This window comes from Maylandia zebra, linkage group LG1 (genome assembly GCF_041146795.1).
Source record: "Maylandia zebra isolate NMK-2024a linkage group LG1, Mzebra_GT3a, whole genome shotgun sequence".
In the NCBI taxonomy this organism is placed as follows: Eukaryota; Metazoa; Chordata; class Actinopteri; order Cichliformes; family Cichlidae; genus Maylandia; species Maylandia zebra.
In genome coordinates, this window is record NC_135167.1 from 20,898,809 (window position 1) to 20,910,165 (window position 11,357).

Consider the following 11,357-nt stretch of genomic DNA (forward strand, 5'->3'; position numbering starts at 1 on the left):
CCAGACAGTGCGGAGAGGCCTTTAAGCCCACGATATACCTCTGAGATTAATTAACTTCTAACTTTAGATATTATTATAGAATCTAAGGTTGCTACACAACCATGTCTTCAACTCCATTAGACAGTTTTGCGCCGCGGACCAGGCGGAGAGTCGAGGTGCTTAGCCAGGCACTGTCTTCCATAATGCATGTTGGCCTCATCCGTACTCTGACAGCACTTAAGAAGCCCACAGCCATTTGAGTGACAAAGATCTCATCTATTTTTCATTTTTGACTCTAACTGCGTGAGGGAAGATCTTATGTGCCATACAGTATGCGCTTGTGCGCGCGCACGTGTAAACGAGCGTGCGTGAGTGCAGGAACAATTAGAAATATGTTGTTGGACAACAGCCTTGGATTTACTCGCAAATTATCTAAACTCGGGAGCAAGCTGTGAGCGTCTGCGTGTGTATGAGTCACAGTTTTTAATGAGTTCTTTTCATGCAGTCCTTCGCAGCTTCACTCGCTGGCGGTGCAGATTCACTCTTCTGCTCTTACAAATCTCCGCGTTCGAGTGTATGTGCAGGGATAAAGCCTCCAACCGAAGCAAGATGAGGGATATGTAACGAGAAAGGAAGTATACCTTTAAGAGGAAGAAAACAGGCAATCTCCCACCAGTAAGAAATCTGTATCAAATTGTTTTGTGGAAATGACCCAGAGTGGACAGCTCAGACCTCCATCTCAGTGTGTCAGGAAGCTTAGATTGTCCCCATCGCGCCTTCTGCTCTCTCTGAAGTGAATTTTATTTGATGTGGTTTTAAATATATTAATACAACTGCTTAAATACACGAGCAATCAGCCAGGTAACATAAGGTCCATGATGTGCTCTATAATGAATTAATGTGAAGCAGATTCACTGAATTCGAAAAGCACTTTGCCTGATTGTAAGATGTTGGTCAAAGCTGTTGCATCACATAAAAGCTCAGATTTGGATTTTTTTTTTTTTTTTTTTGCACGCCAGTTTACGTCAAGAATCGTTTTGACAGCGCTTCTCCACACAGCGAGTTTCGGTTTCACAAAGAGGCAGGGCTAGATAATCCATTAACATAGCATTAGCCCAAACTTTTAAGCTTCTTCAGACAAGTCATCTCCAGCATTTGGCAGGCTCTGAGGTGGGCAGCTGCTTATTGCACATTAAGTGCTTTTAGAAACACGAGCAGAATATGTGGTGAGAGATGCATTAGGAGACAGACTGTCAAAGCCGTGCGCTCTCCCATGGATGCCACTTGTATTGATTTCTATAGCCTTTTAATTTAAGGGCACTTTCACTTAAGGCTGGAACAAATGTGAGAAAAGGCCGGCTGCATATTCAGCTGTTAATGCTACAATCATGTTCAATTAAATATGCATGAGGCCACACATTTGAAGATAGGTCCTTTAAATTGGCTCGCGTTTGGTTGTTATTATATAATTAGATCGGAAAAGAAAAGAAAAGCACAGCACGGTGTTAAAATTGTTTCTGATGATTAGCAAGCAGGAAAAGTCATGGATCAGTTTGTCAGAGAGCATGAATAAGACAGTGCAGGGACGATTAATCCCTCAGAGGCTCCTACTTACAGACCAAGCTCGTTCCCGGCTGCATGACCTTGCAGAACAGCCTTGAAAAGCACAGGTGAGCACTCTGCTGCTTGATAACTTTCCCTTGGCTGCATGTGCTAAGTGAAATTGCTGTTTTCAGCTGTGGAGATGTTAGGCTGCGGGTTGATGGCATGCAGAGAGAAAAGAGGGCGGGGTGCAAGGTAACTCTGTTGAGCAGGCTGAGGGCACCCGGTGTCAAGCTCATTAACCTCGGTAAAAGAAATGTTACAATGAAACAGACAATACGCGCGGCACCGGGTCACATGCTGAAGTGCTGCTCCTTGTAAAGCCTGAACTCTAACCAACTGACACAGCACCATCGGCATTTCATATATTAAAAGACCTTCTTCCTCTGAAGTGGTTGGATAGTTTTTGTGAGCAGGATGGGGAATTGTGTATGATACTGTAAGTAGATTTAAATATGCAAATGCAAAGGTGGCTCAAGCTGCGCTGATGTGAGGGATGAGCTCGCTGTGTGTCTTATGATGGAAGTCATTATACCGCTACCAGGGCTTCTCAGCATATCTTCATTTATAAAGCTTTGCATTCAGTCTTGTACAGTCCTAACCTGTTTAAACAAAGCCTTTGTCCCTGACAGACGCAATCAGAGTGATGAGTAAACACATACACTACGTCTATCTTGCCTATTAATCTGGGCACCCAGCTGTGAGCGGGGCTTTGCTGCCCTATCTCCTCTGGTCCACACAGTAGCCTGTTGGTATTGCTGCCCATGTTTAGATTTCATCAAGAGCTCAGGATTGTTTCAGTGCAACAAAAATCAGAGCACACTGGTGAATATATTGCGTGAAAATCTCCCTAGACAGCAACTCGTCAAGATTTTAGATCTTCAACTTCAAGATCTTTAATTTCTTTTACTTTAGTTAACTGAAATTGAACTACACTGTGTGATTGTTCGTCTCAGCAATAAACGTAATTAGGTGTACACATTTGTTCTCCTTGGGAATTAAAACACTTGGTGGCAGGGCTGTTGCATTGGATTGTATAAGACTGACATTTACTGTAATGTAAAAGATAGCTGTAGCTTAAAGTGCCTTAACCCTGCATTCTTTTTAATGACAATTAGAGGGCGACACTTGTGGTTGCAAAATAACTTGTAGTTCTATAGGCCAGCGGTCCCCAACACCCGGGCCACGGACCGAGTCGCTTGGTACCAGGGCGTGAGAGTTGAGGCTCGGGTGTGAAATTTATGGTTTTCAGGGTTTTTATCATTATTTTTTAACGTTTTCATTGTTAACTCGGTTTCCCTGGGTCTTTTCCCGTGTGTTATGAATAAATTATCTTTTTCTGGGTACTGGTACTGGTTTTATTTTGTTGTATTTATCCGTGGCACCTTAAAGGCCAGTCCGTGAAAATATTGTCGGGCATAAACTGAAAAAAAGGTTTGTTTTTTGGGGGGTTTTTCCCCAAAAAGGTTTGTTGACCACTTCTATAGACTGCCCTCTGCCCTACCTCTGCAAACAATTTCCTACTACTACACTGAAAAAAAAAGTTCTTTCAATTTACTTGATTTTATTGTGTACATCGGTCCCACATAATATGAATAAGTATGACTGACTTAATTTTCCACTTTCCCTCAAGTAATTAATGCTTGTCAGATCAAAGTATTTTATTTACATCAGATTACTTTAAAAAAATCATGTTTGATGTACTAATATTAATCTATTATCATAATATCAATGTATTGCATAATGTCAATATATTTTAATGTTTAACACCAACTTATTTTTATTTGCCAGTGTTACGCAATGATATTATGTAATGTAAACACATTGCAATTATGTTCCTGCAACACAAATTATGGCTTTAAATCCTACTTAATTTTTTCAATTGAAATATTAACTGATTATTATTGACAAAAAAGGCAAAGACTGTGAGTGCTACTGAACAATTCACCTTTATTAAACTGTATCCATATAAACTTGTTAACACATTTTTAAAGATAGCCTGCAGAAATAACTAAAAGAAAAAGTTAGTTTGAGAATATATTTGCAAATATTTCACAAAAAACTGACCTCAGCTGCAAATAAAAGAAAGTGCTTATAGATGATCCTGTCATCTCTTACATATAACATTTGTATTAATTACACAATTGAAAATGTAAACTAAATTAAGACTACCTGAAAAAAAAGCAACACGCTTTTATGAATAAACAGATCTACCCAAATATAACTTGTGTGTTATTTGACAACAGTTTCAGCTTCTGTACATGTATTTACCTGTATAAGATTTCAACTAAGTTGAGCCTTAAATGACATTGTTACATAACTAATACCAAACACCTACATGAATTTTAATCTTCATTTTAAACATGAAAGCAGGACATTAAGGTTGACTTAGAACATATTGCTAAAAATCGTCAGTAAAAATTTCTTACAACATGATACCAAAAGGAAAAATTATCCTGCATTGCAGTCACACGAGGGGAAAGCAATAAAAACATAAGCAGTATAACGTTACTGAACACAAAATGAAAAACTGCAAAGAATTGCAGAAGTGCAGTCTTTGACTTCTCAATGAAACAGATGGTTTTTGAAAGCAAGAACTTTAGAGAGTTTAGCTCCATCCAGTTCCATGAAAACCTTCTGGAAAACGTCAAAGTTGTAGCGAAGGTCAGCAGGGTAGGCAAGGTTTAATGCATACATGAGTCCAAATAGCATTATCACAGCAAATGCTACATTATCCAAAGTCTTCGCCACCCTGATGCCTGCAAGGACAACTCTTCTTCATCTGCTGAAGCTTGCTCTTTAAGAAGATAAATTCAAACAGTGGTGTCTTCAACAGTCTCACTGATGGCACGTTCTTCCATGCCCTGTAAAAAAGAAGCCATGTTAGTCATTTCCAAGTAAATAATATGACACACTGTGGAAAGTCCAAAAAGAAAAAAAAACCCCCACAAGTACATACCACATACTCCTGGATAAGCATGCCAGGGTCTTCACCCATGTAGATACACACTCCCTTAACACACTCAGCATCAACATCTTCACACTGAAATGAAATGTATGTAATTAATCAGAATCAGAATCAGAATACTTTATTGATCCCTGGGGGAAATTATTTTTTGTTACAGTGCTCCATTTTAAACCATTAGCATCTTCATTCAGCTCTTGTCCTTCATTTAAGTTTTAATAGTGTACTTTACATGAATGTTTTTAAAGTAAAGGCACACAAATTAATAATAGGTTTACTGGCAATTAATAATAAGTTGACAAAGTGAAGGTTAAAAAAAACAAGCAGATGTAAAAATACAAAATGAGAGAATTTATCATGGGAAACATTTGAAATCTTCCACAATTATAAAATTTCATCCAAAGAGGATCGTGTTAAGTGAATGTTGAGGCTTTATCACTTACATTATCCATTTATGCCACAATTCTTTTCAGTATTAGTCCAAGCTCTCCTCTTCTGTTGACCAACTTCACCAGGTTGTCCAAGTGGAGATCCAGCTGAGCCAGGAACTTTGTTTGAGGGGGGATAGTGGCAATTCTCTTAAACTCAGCGTTGATCTGAAAACATGAGCACAGAGAAATGAGCTTCAAAGGTTTAATACCTGGAAGAAGGCCGCAATCACTCATGCTGAAGAAATGGGCTGTCAAATAACAACTGTGCCTTAACCATTTTCGGCTAATACCACAAGAACACCGTGTATGAGGCAAACCTTACCTCATGGAAATCAAATAGAGCAGGCCATCTTGCCATGAAAGCCTCCACCATTGGTGCATCACGAACAACTTCATGTCTTCTGTATGAAAAAGTCTTTTCCATCTTGAGTTTCACCAACTCTGTTACTCTTTTTTATGTCCATGTTGTGGGCTTTGACATGTCAATAGCTTTAAGAGTCCCCTTGTCTGCTACTTCTGAAACTGAGGTAAGGTTAAGAAACTCATTCCCAAACAAGGAATCCATAAACTGAAGTCTGAAACTGCCCTGAAGACAACACTGTCTCTTGACTTCAACGATGAGATCCTCAGTTGATTCAGGCGCTCCATTAGAGAGTGAGCCTTCGACAGGTTCCGTCAGCCAAAACAGTCTTTAGGACCATAGGACTCCCCATAGGACTCTGTAGGCATTCAGACATTCAGAAAGAATCATTTCAGTTTAGTTTTCATAAAGCTATCCATACCCAATACTCAAAGTTATAAAGATCAGACATAAAAAAGAAGAATTTATCTAATGAAATACATGCGACTGAACCTATTACACTTATATGAACACCTTTTATTTCTATATGCCTTTTTAAAGTCACAATGTGGACTGATCCAATCTCATAGTCAACCAATGGATAAGTATCAAGGAGTTCACAGAGTGAAGCGAGAGTGAATATTCTTGTGGATACTGGGCGGAGCTCAAAAGCTCTGTCGTGCTCTCTGTACCAGCCACCAAGCTCTCTGACAATGTAGAATATGCTGTGGTACAATGCAGATATGGTTTTTCAGTATTCTGGCAATCCACCTGCTGCCCTTTGGGCCAGTACCATTCCATTTCTATAAGTTATACTCTTTATGTCACACACTGTGCAAGGTTGACCTCTAGAATGTCAGGGAATATGTACCTAATGACTTAAGCTATCTCCTCTTTAAGCAAATCCACTAGAAAGGCCGATACAGCTGAGCTCTCTAATTCAGACTTGCCAAGAGATGGGGAGTTTAGATGGTAAGCTATCATCATCTGATGTTTTGACTTCTGTAATCATAAAGGTAAAAATTCCACCATCACAAAAAACATTAATTTTAATTGAAAAAAGGTATTCCAGTCCAGAAGAGCATCAATGGTTTCTTTAAAGTACCAATCTTTCCCTCATTTATACATAATGTTTTGAGAAGCAGCTCACATATGTTCTACACAAACTAGAAAAAAAGAGGGGGGGAAAGGGTCCTAATTTGTTTTGGGCCGATGTTGGAAAATTCACAATACATCACTTAATAAGACATAGTCTGTTGAACAAACTTATCTCCTTGTAGATATCTGCTGTATTATTTGGCCGTGACCAATAGAATAGTCAAGTAAGTGACACTTCACCTAAAACAATGACTAAATGGAAAAATGATTTGGCATTTATGGGCACAGGTTCTTAAACCCACGTCTAAGGTGGCAGGATCCTTATTATAACTTGAGTGCATGTCATCAGCAATAATTAAGGTATGGCACTGTGGCCCTCCCAGCTTCTGAAACTCTGACGGTTACAGCCAGACTAATTAGCCAATGTAGCCATAGCTAGCATGAGTAACACAAACACTATTGCTCTCTCAGTGACGTTTTAACTTGCTAAGCCATCAAAAACGTCAGTGCTCTCTGTCACATGCATAAATTCCATATCTGACCGACAACAGCTGCTTTCTCCCAACTATGTGCAATTTGTTAATATTTTTCAGCTTTAGCCACAAAGCTAATACCAACTTTAGCTAGCACTGTAAAAACAACATGTAGATGCATTACAGATTACGTTTCATATAGCATGCACTACAACAATTCTGTGAAAACGTACCCAACTAAAACAAATGTATTTAAATTACTTACCTTCTCACTATGCCTGACTCAGTGCTAAAGGTTGCATGTGGCTGAACAGTCTTCCAGAATCTGGCGGTCAATTGCGCTCTCCTTAAATTATGTTGTTGTCTTATTGGATGAGGTAGGTCTTATTATCCAATCACATTTAGTTGTTGTCTTTGAATATATTGCATCATTTCCGGTTGTGGTCAAACATGATTACAATGGTTTTAGTATTCTAATTTAGTCATTTTAAATCAATGCAAGAAAAATGAGTAGTCTCAGTATTGTTTATAATCAAGTAAATGGTACTTTATTTAATCATGTAAATAAGAGAAACATGAGAGGCTTGTGTAGCATTAACTAAATTCATTTGTGCAAATTCAAAAGCCTGCCAATTCCCATTTTTTCAGTGTAGCATGACCACTACTTACAGGCCATGCTTAAAATAACATTATTTTAATTTGCTAACTTTGTGTCATTTTAAAGGCGATGTCATAAAGGAGAATTATGCAGGTTAATGTTTATTGGCTTGCAATTTTTTCTCTCACTTCAAAAGCGGCATGTTAGCACATTTTAATATGGTCAGTTGGCAGGCTTCAAACTGGGACCTCACAGACAGTGGTGATTCTAGACTCTGTTGGGGCCCCAGGCAAAAATTCACAGCCCCCTTCAGCATTCAGCATCATTATACTTCAAATATTCTGTCAACAACAATAGTCCTATAACATAACAAATAAAACCCTACAAATGGCCATATTTTTTTTCCTAAGGGAAGTCAAAGCTCTCCTACCGTCGCTTTACTAAACTTTGACACTGCCGTAGTTGAAAGGTTGCTAGCCCTCGGGGGCCCCCACTAGCCTGGGGCTTCAAACAGTTGCCGGCTTTGCCTCGTGGCAAAACATGCATCTGCTCGCAAACAAAAGGGTGACGTCACATCTTTACTACTGTTTATGGATATACCCATACACTGTTGTAGCTGTATACGCTGTTGAAGCATTAAAATAAGTCTGTAACATTAATGTTACATGTGTTAGCGAAATGCAAAGAATCTGAATAGCTGCTTCGCTTGAGCGCAAAAGTTCAACAAAATTTCACTTTTTACAATTATTATTGTAAAAATTATTAAGATTTCTGTGTGTGGCCCAAACACAATAAACAAAAGAACTAACAATCAAACAAAACACAAAAAACAGGATAAAACTAACTAAGCTATAAGCACATTTTCTCAGATCAGAACTCCTTGTCCACATTTTGGGCATGTACTGCTGTCACATGGAGGTAATGTATTATGGACTGTTACTTAATGGACCATAATTTCAACAAACTACAGACCAAATCACTCCAGGGGGCGTTACTTAGTAATGTTTTGTAATGGCAGGGCAAGGAGAGGCAAGAAGTGCCAGTGAAAGCTTTTTGGTATCTGTCAAAGCTTCTAAAACAAGCACACCTTAATGTGCTTCTTCCCAAACAAAGAGTTCAAAGTTTGGTGTAAAAAATATTTGAATTTACTTCTGATTTTTATTGTTTATTATGACAAAAAACACAAGTTTTTAAAAAAGAGACGGTGAGCAGCAGTAAGGTTTTTAACCCTGCAGGTAAATATTTGATGATGTTTTTTGTGTAGTAGTATTAGGCTGTGGGACACACCCTAACAGTACTGCACAGTAGCCGTACAAGTATAGAGCTGGTTGAAGCATAAAACTCATTGACAGATATTTTCTTCCAGTTTATAAGATTAAAAATGACTATTATGGGGGGAAAAACAGGAAATGAGCCCTAGTTTTACTAACTGAGATTACTAGCTTTTTTAAATGCTACAGGATGTCCACATTTCTCTTCTCATCATGACCACTTTGCCATCTTCAAATCCATCATGTCATTTTCAGATGGCTCAATCCAGACAGATGTATTAATAGAATACAAGAGAAACCCTATTACTCTTTTGAATCTGAGTGTGAAATGCATAAATTGCTAATGGGGGGGGGGGGGGGGGGGGTATAAGAGACCTGTTAATGAAGGACTCTGATTAGCATTTGTTAAAACTCGGTGAAGTTCTTACATGGTAAAGGTCAGGCTGCTGTTCTGACATGAAAACGAGATGAAAACGTTCTACTTTTTGGGGGAATGTCATGATTTGAATTAAGATTGTCAGATTGGCTGTAAGCTCGTATCACGGTGCAGGCGTCTTGTATGACCTTTTCAAGGATTTGTCATTTTCCGCCCCTGTGATGCCACCATGGCTCAGCAGGAGAGAGGCCCCTCTTCTCTCGCCATGTAATTTGTCCTGGGTGTTACCATTCACACCGCACTACTCACAGCCACTCGCCCAAATGCCTATGTATCTACAGACCAGCAGGCTGCGACTACAAAATAACAAGAAGCTGTTCATGTTCTACTCTACGCTCTGTGTAAAGCAGCAAAGGCCTCTGCTGTGTGCTGCTGTTGGCCTGAGCGTCACACTCTCACCGCAACGCCTGGCTCCAGTTGTGAAGCAACCACTGGTCTAAAGCAAATATGATCGCAGTTAAGGATATTAACTACACTTGCAACAACAGCTTCACTTGTGAGTGATCAAGCAGTGAAGCTGTCTGTTAAAAGTTGTTGTATACTTTGCAGTAAACCCTTCGTTCTTAACTCACAATGCCAACACCAAACACAAGTAGCAACTTGAATATGTTGTTCCTGTGAAAATTGCTGACATATTAACTGACTTTCATGTTAGAAAAAGAGAAAGTGGGACAATTTAGGCACCAAAACTACTGCTATAATTACACTTACATTTAAATGTAATGCCAAGGGGTAATCTACAAACATCCAGAGTTTGGTCCAAAACTTCAAAGAAAATCTAACATTAACATTGCACAAATGACTGACAAGCACTTTCTATATTATCATGTCCTGATGAGTCCTGGTCCCTTCTTATGTCGTGACCAGTGTTGGTCAAGTTACTTGAAAAAAGCAATCAGTAACTAATTACTGATTACTTCCCCGAAAAAGTAATCCCGTTACTTTACTGATTACTTATTTTCAAAAGTAATTAATTACTTAGTTACTTTTTAAAAACACGATTTACAACCTGAATAGGTGATAAAGCGATAGATCTTTCAGCCCAATTCTACTTTTTCTGCATAATCCATCATACAAAATGTAATCAAATGGAAAAGTCTCTTTTTTTAACTTGTTTTATTAGTTTTAATCTTTTAACTTTATGCATCAAGCAAAAATTTAATTATATGCAACATTCTGACTGGAAGAAATTTGTTTAATATTTAAACCTATTTTCTGCACATTCCAGCACATAAAATATATATATATATATTTGTGTTTACACTCACTCTTTCAAATAGATGCAAGTGAAACACAGCAGAAAATAAATAAAGTCAAAGACTAGCGATCCTGTTGCTCTATTTTCACCTGTAAAGCAGGAGTGGCGTAGGTGGAGGTTTACCCTGGTGCAGGTGTGCCGCAATGGTCAGTGGAAGAATCCACGAGTTTCTCTGTGAATTTCCCATTACGTCGTAGCGCACTCGGTGCTTGCTTGGAAGTTTAGGGGTTTTTTTTCACTGTAAAAAGAAGTTTTCTTCCCACGCATAACGGACACTAATGTTTTTGTCACTTTTTATGGAATCAAACTCAAAGTAAGGTCAGTACTTCCACGCTTTAAACGCTGCACGCTCATACTCTCTCCCGCACTTGACATATTATCCATTGTTGATCTGCACACAGCTGTTGTCATGAACGTCGCACTTGCTTACGTCACTGTCGTGAGACATTCTCGGAAAAAACTCACGGTTTTAGTAACGCAGTAACACAGCATTCCTACTGGAAAGTAATGGTATTCTAATTACCGTTTTTGCAATAGTAATCCCTTACTTTACTTACTTTACTTTAATCATGGACTTGAAAAAAGTAACGCGTTACTGCCCATCTCTGGTCGTGACATATGAACCAGACATACTATCTTAAATGCTGAATTTATATTTGATAGCTTTTCACTGTAACTTTAAATGTAAAGCCCAAGGAGGTTCTAGTGAGTTAAGACCACACAACACTGCTAAAGTGTTTGATGACAGGATTATTTTCATAGTTAACATAATTAAGAAAACCAAATTCACAACATCTAACCAAGTCAGGATCACTCTGGAGGAGGTACGTATGTCACACAATCAAGAGATACCTTCATGATGGAAATACTTAGCGTCTACAACAAGGTGCAAACCACTGGTTACGA

The 11,357-nt window shown here is 38.6% G+C and overlaps 1 long non-coding RNA gene across 1 annotated transcript; it reads right to left on the bottom strand.

The window, feature by feature from the left end:
• Nucleotides 1-3,524: 3,524 nt before the first annotated feature.
• Nucleotides 3,525-7,201, bottom strand: LOC143420004 (uncharacterized). The gene is made up of 5 exons (XR_013100014.1): nt 7,154-7,201; nt 5,300-5,696; nt 4,990-5,142; nt 4,541-4,624; nt 3,525-4,445 (listed from the first exon to the last, which is right to left on the bottom strand). It is a non-coding gene; the product is annotated as an uncharacterized LOC143420004 (long non-coding RNA).
• Nucleotides 7,202-11,357: the final 4,156 nt, after the last annotated feature.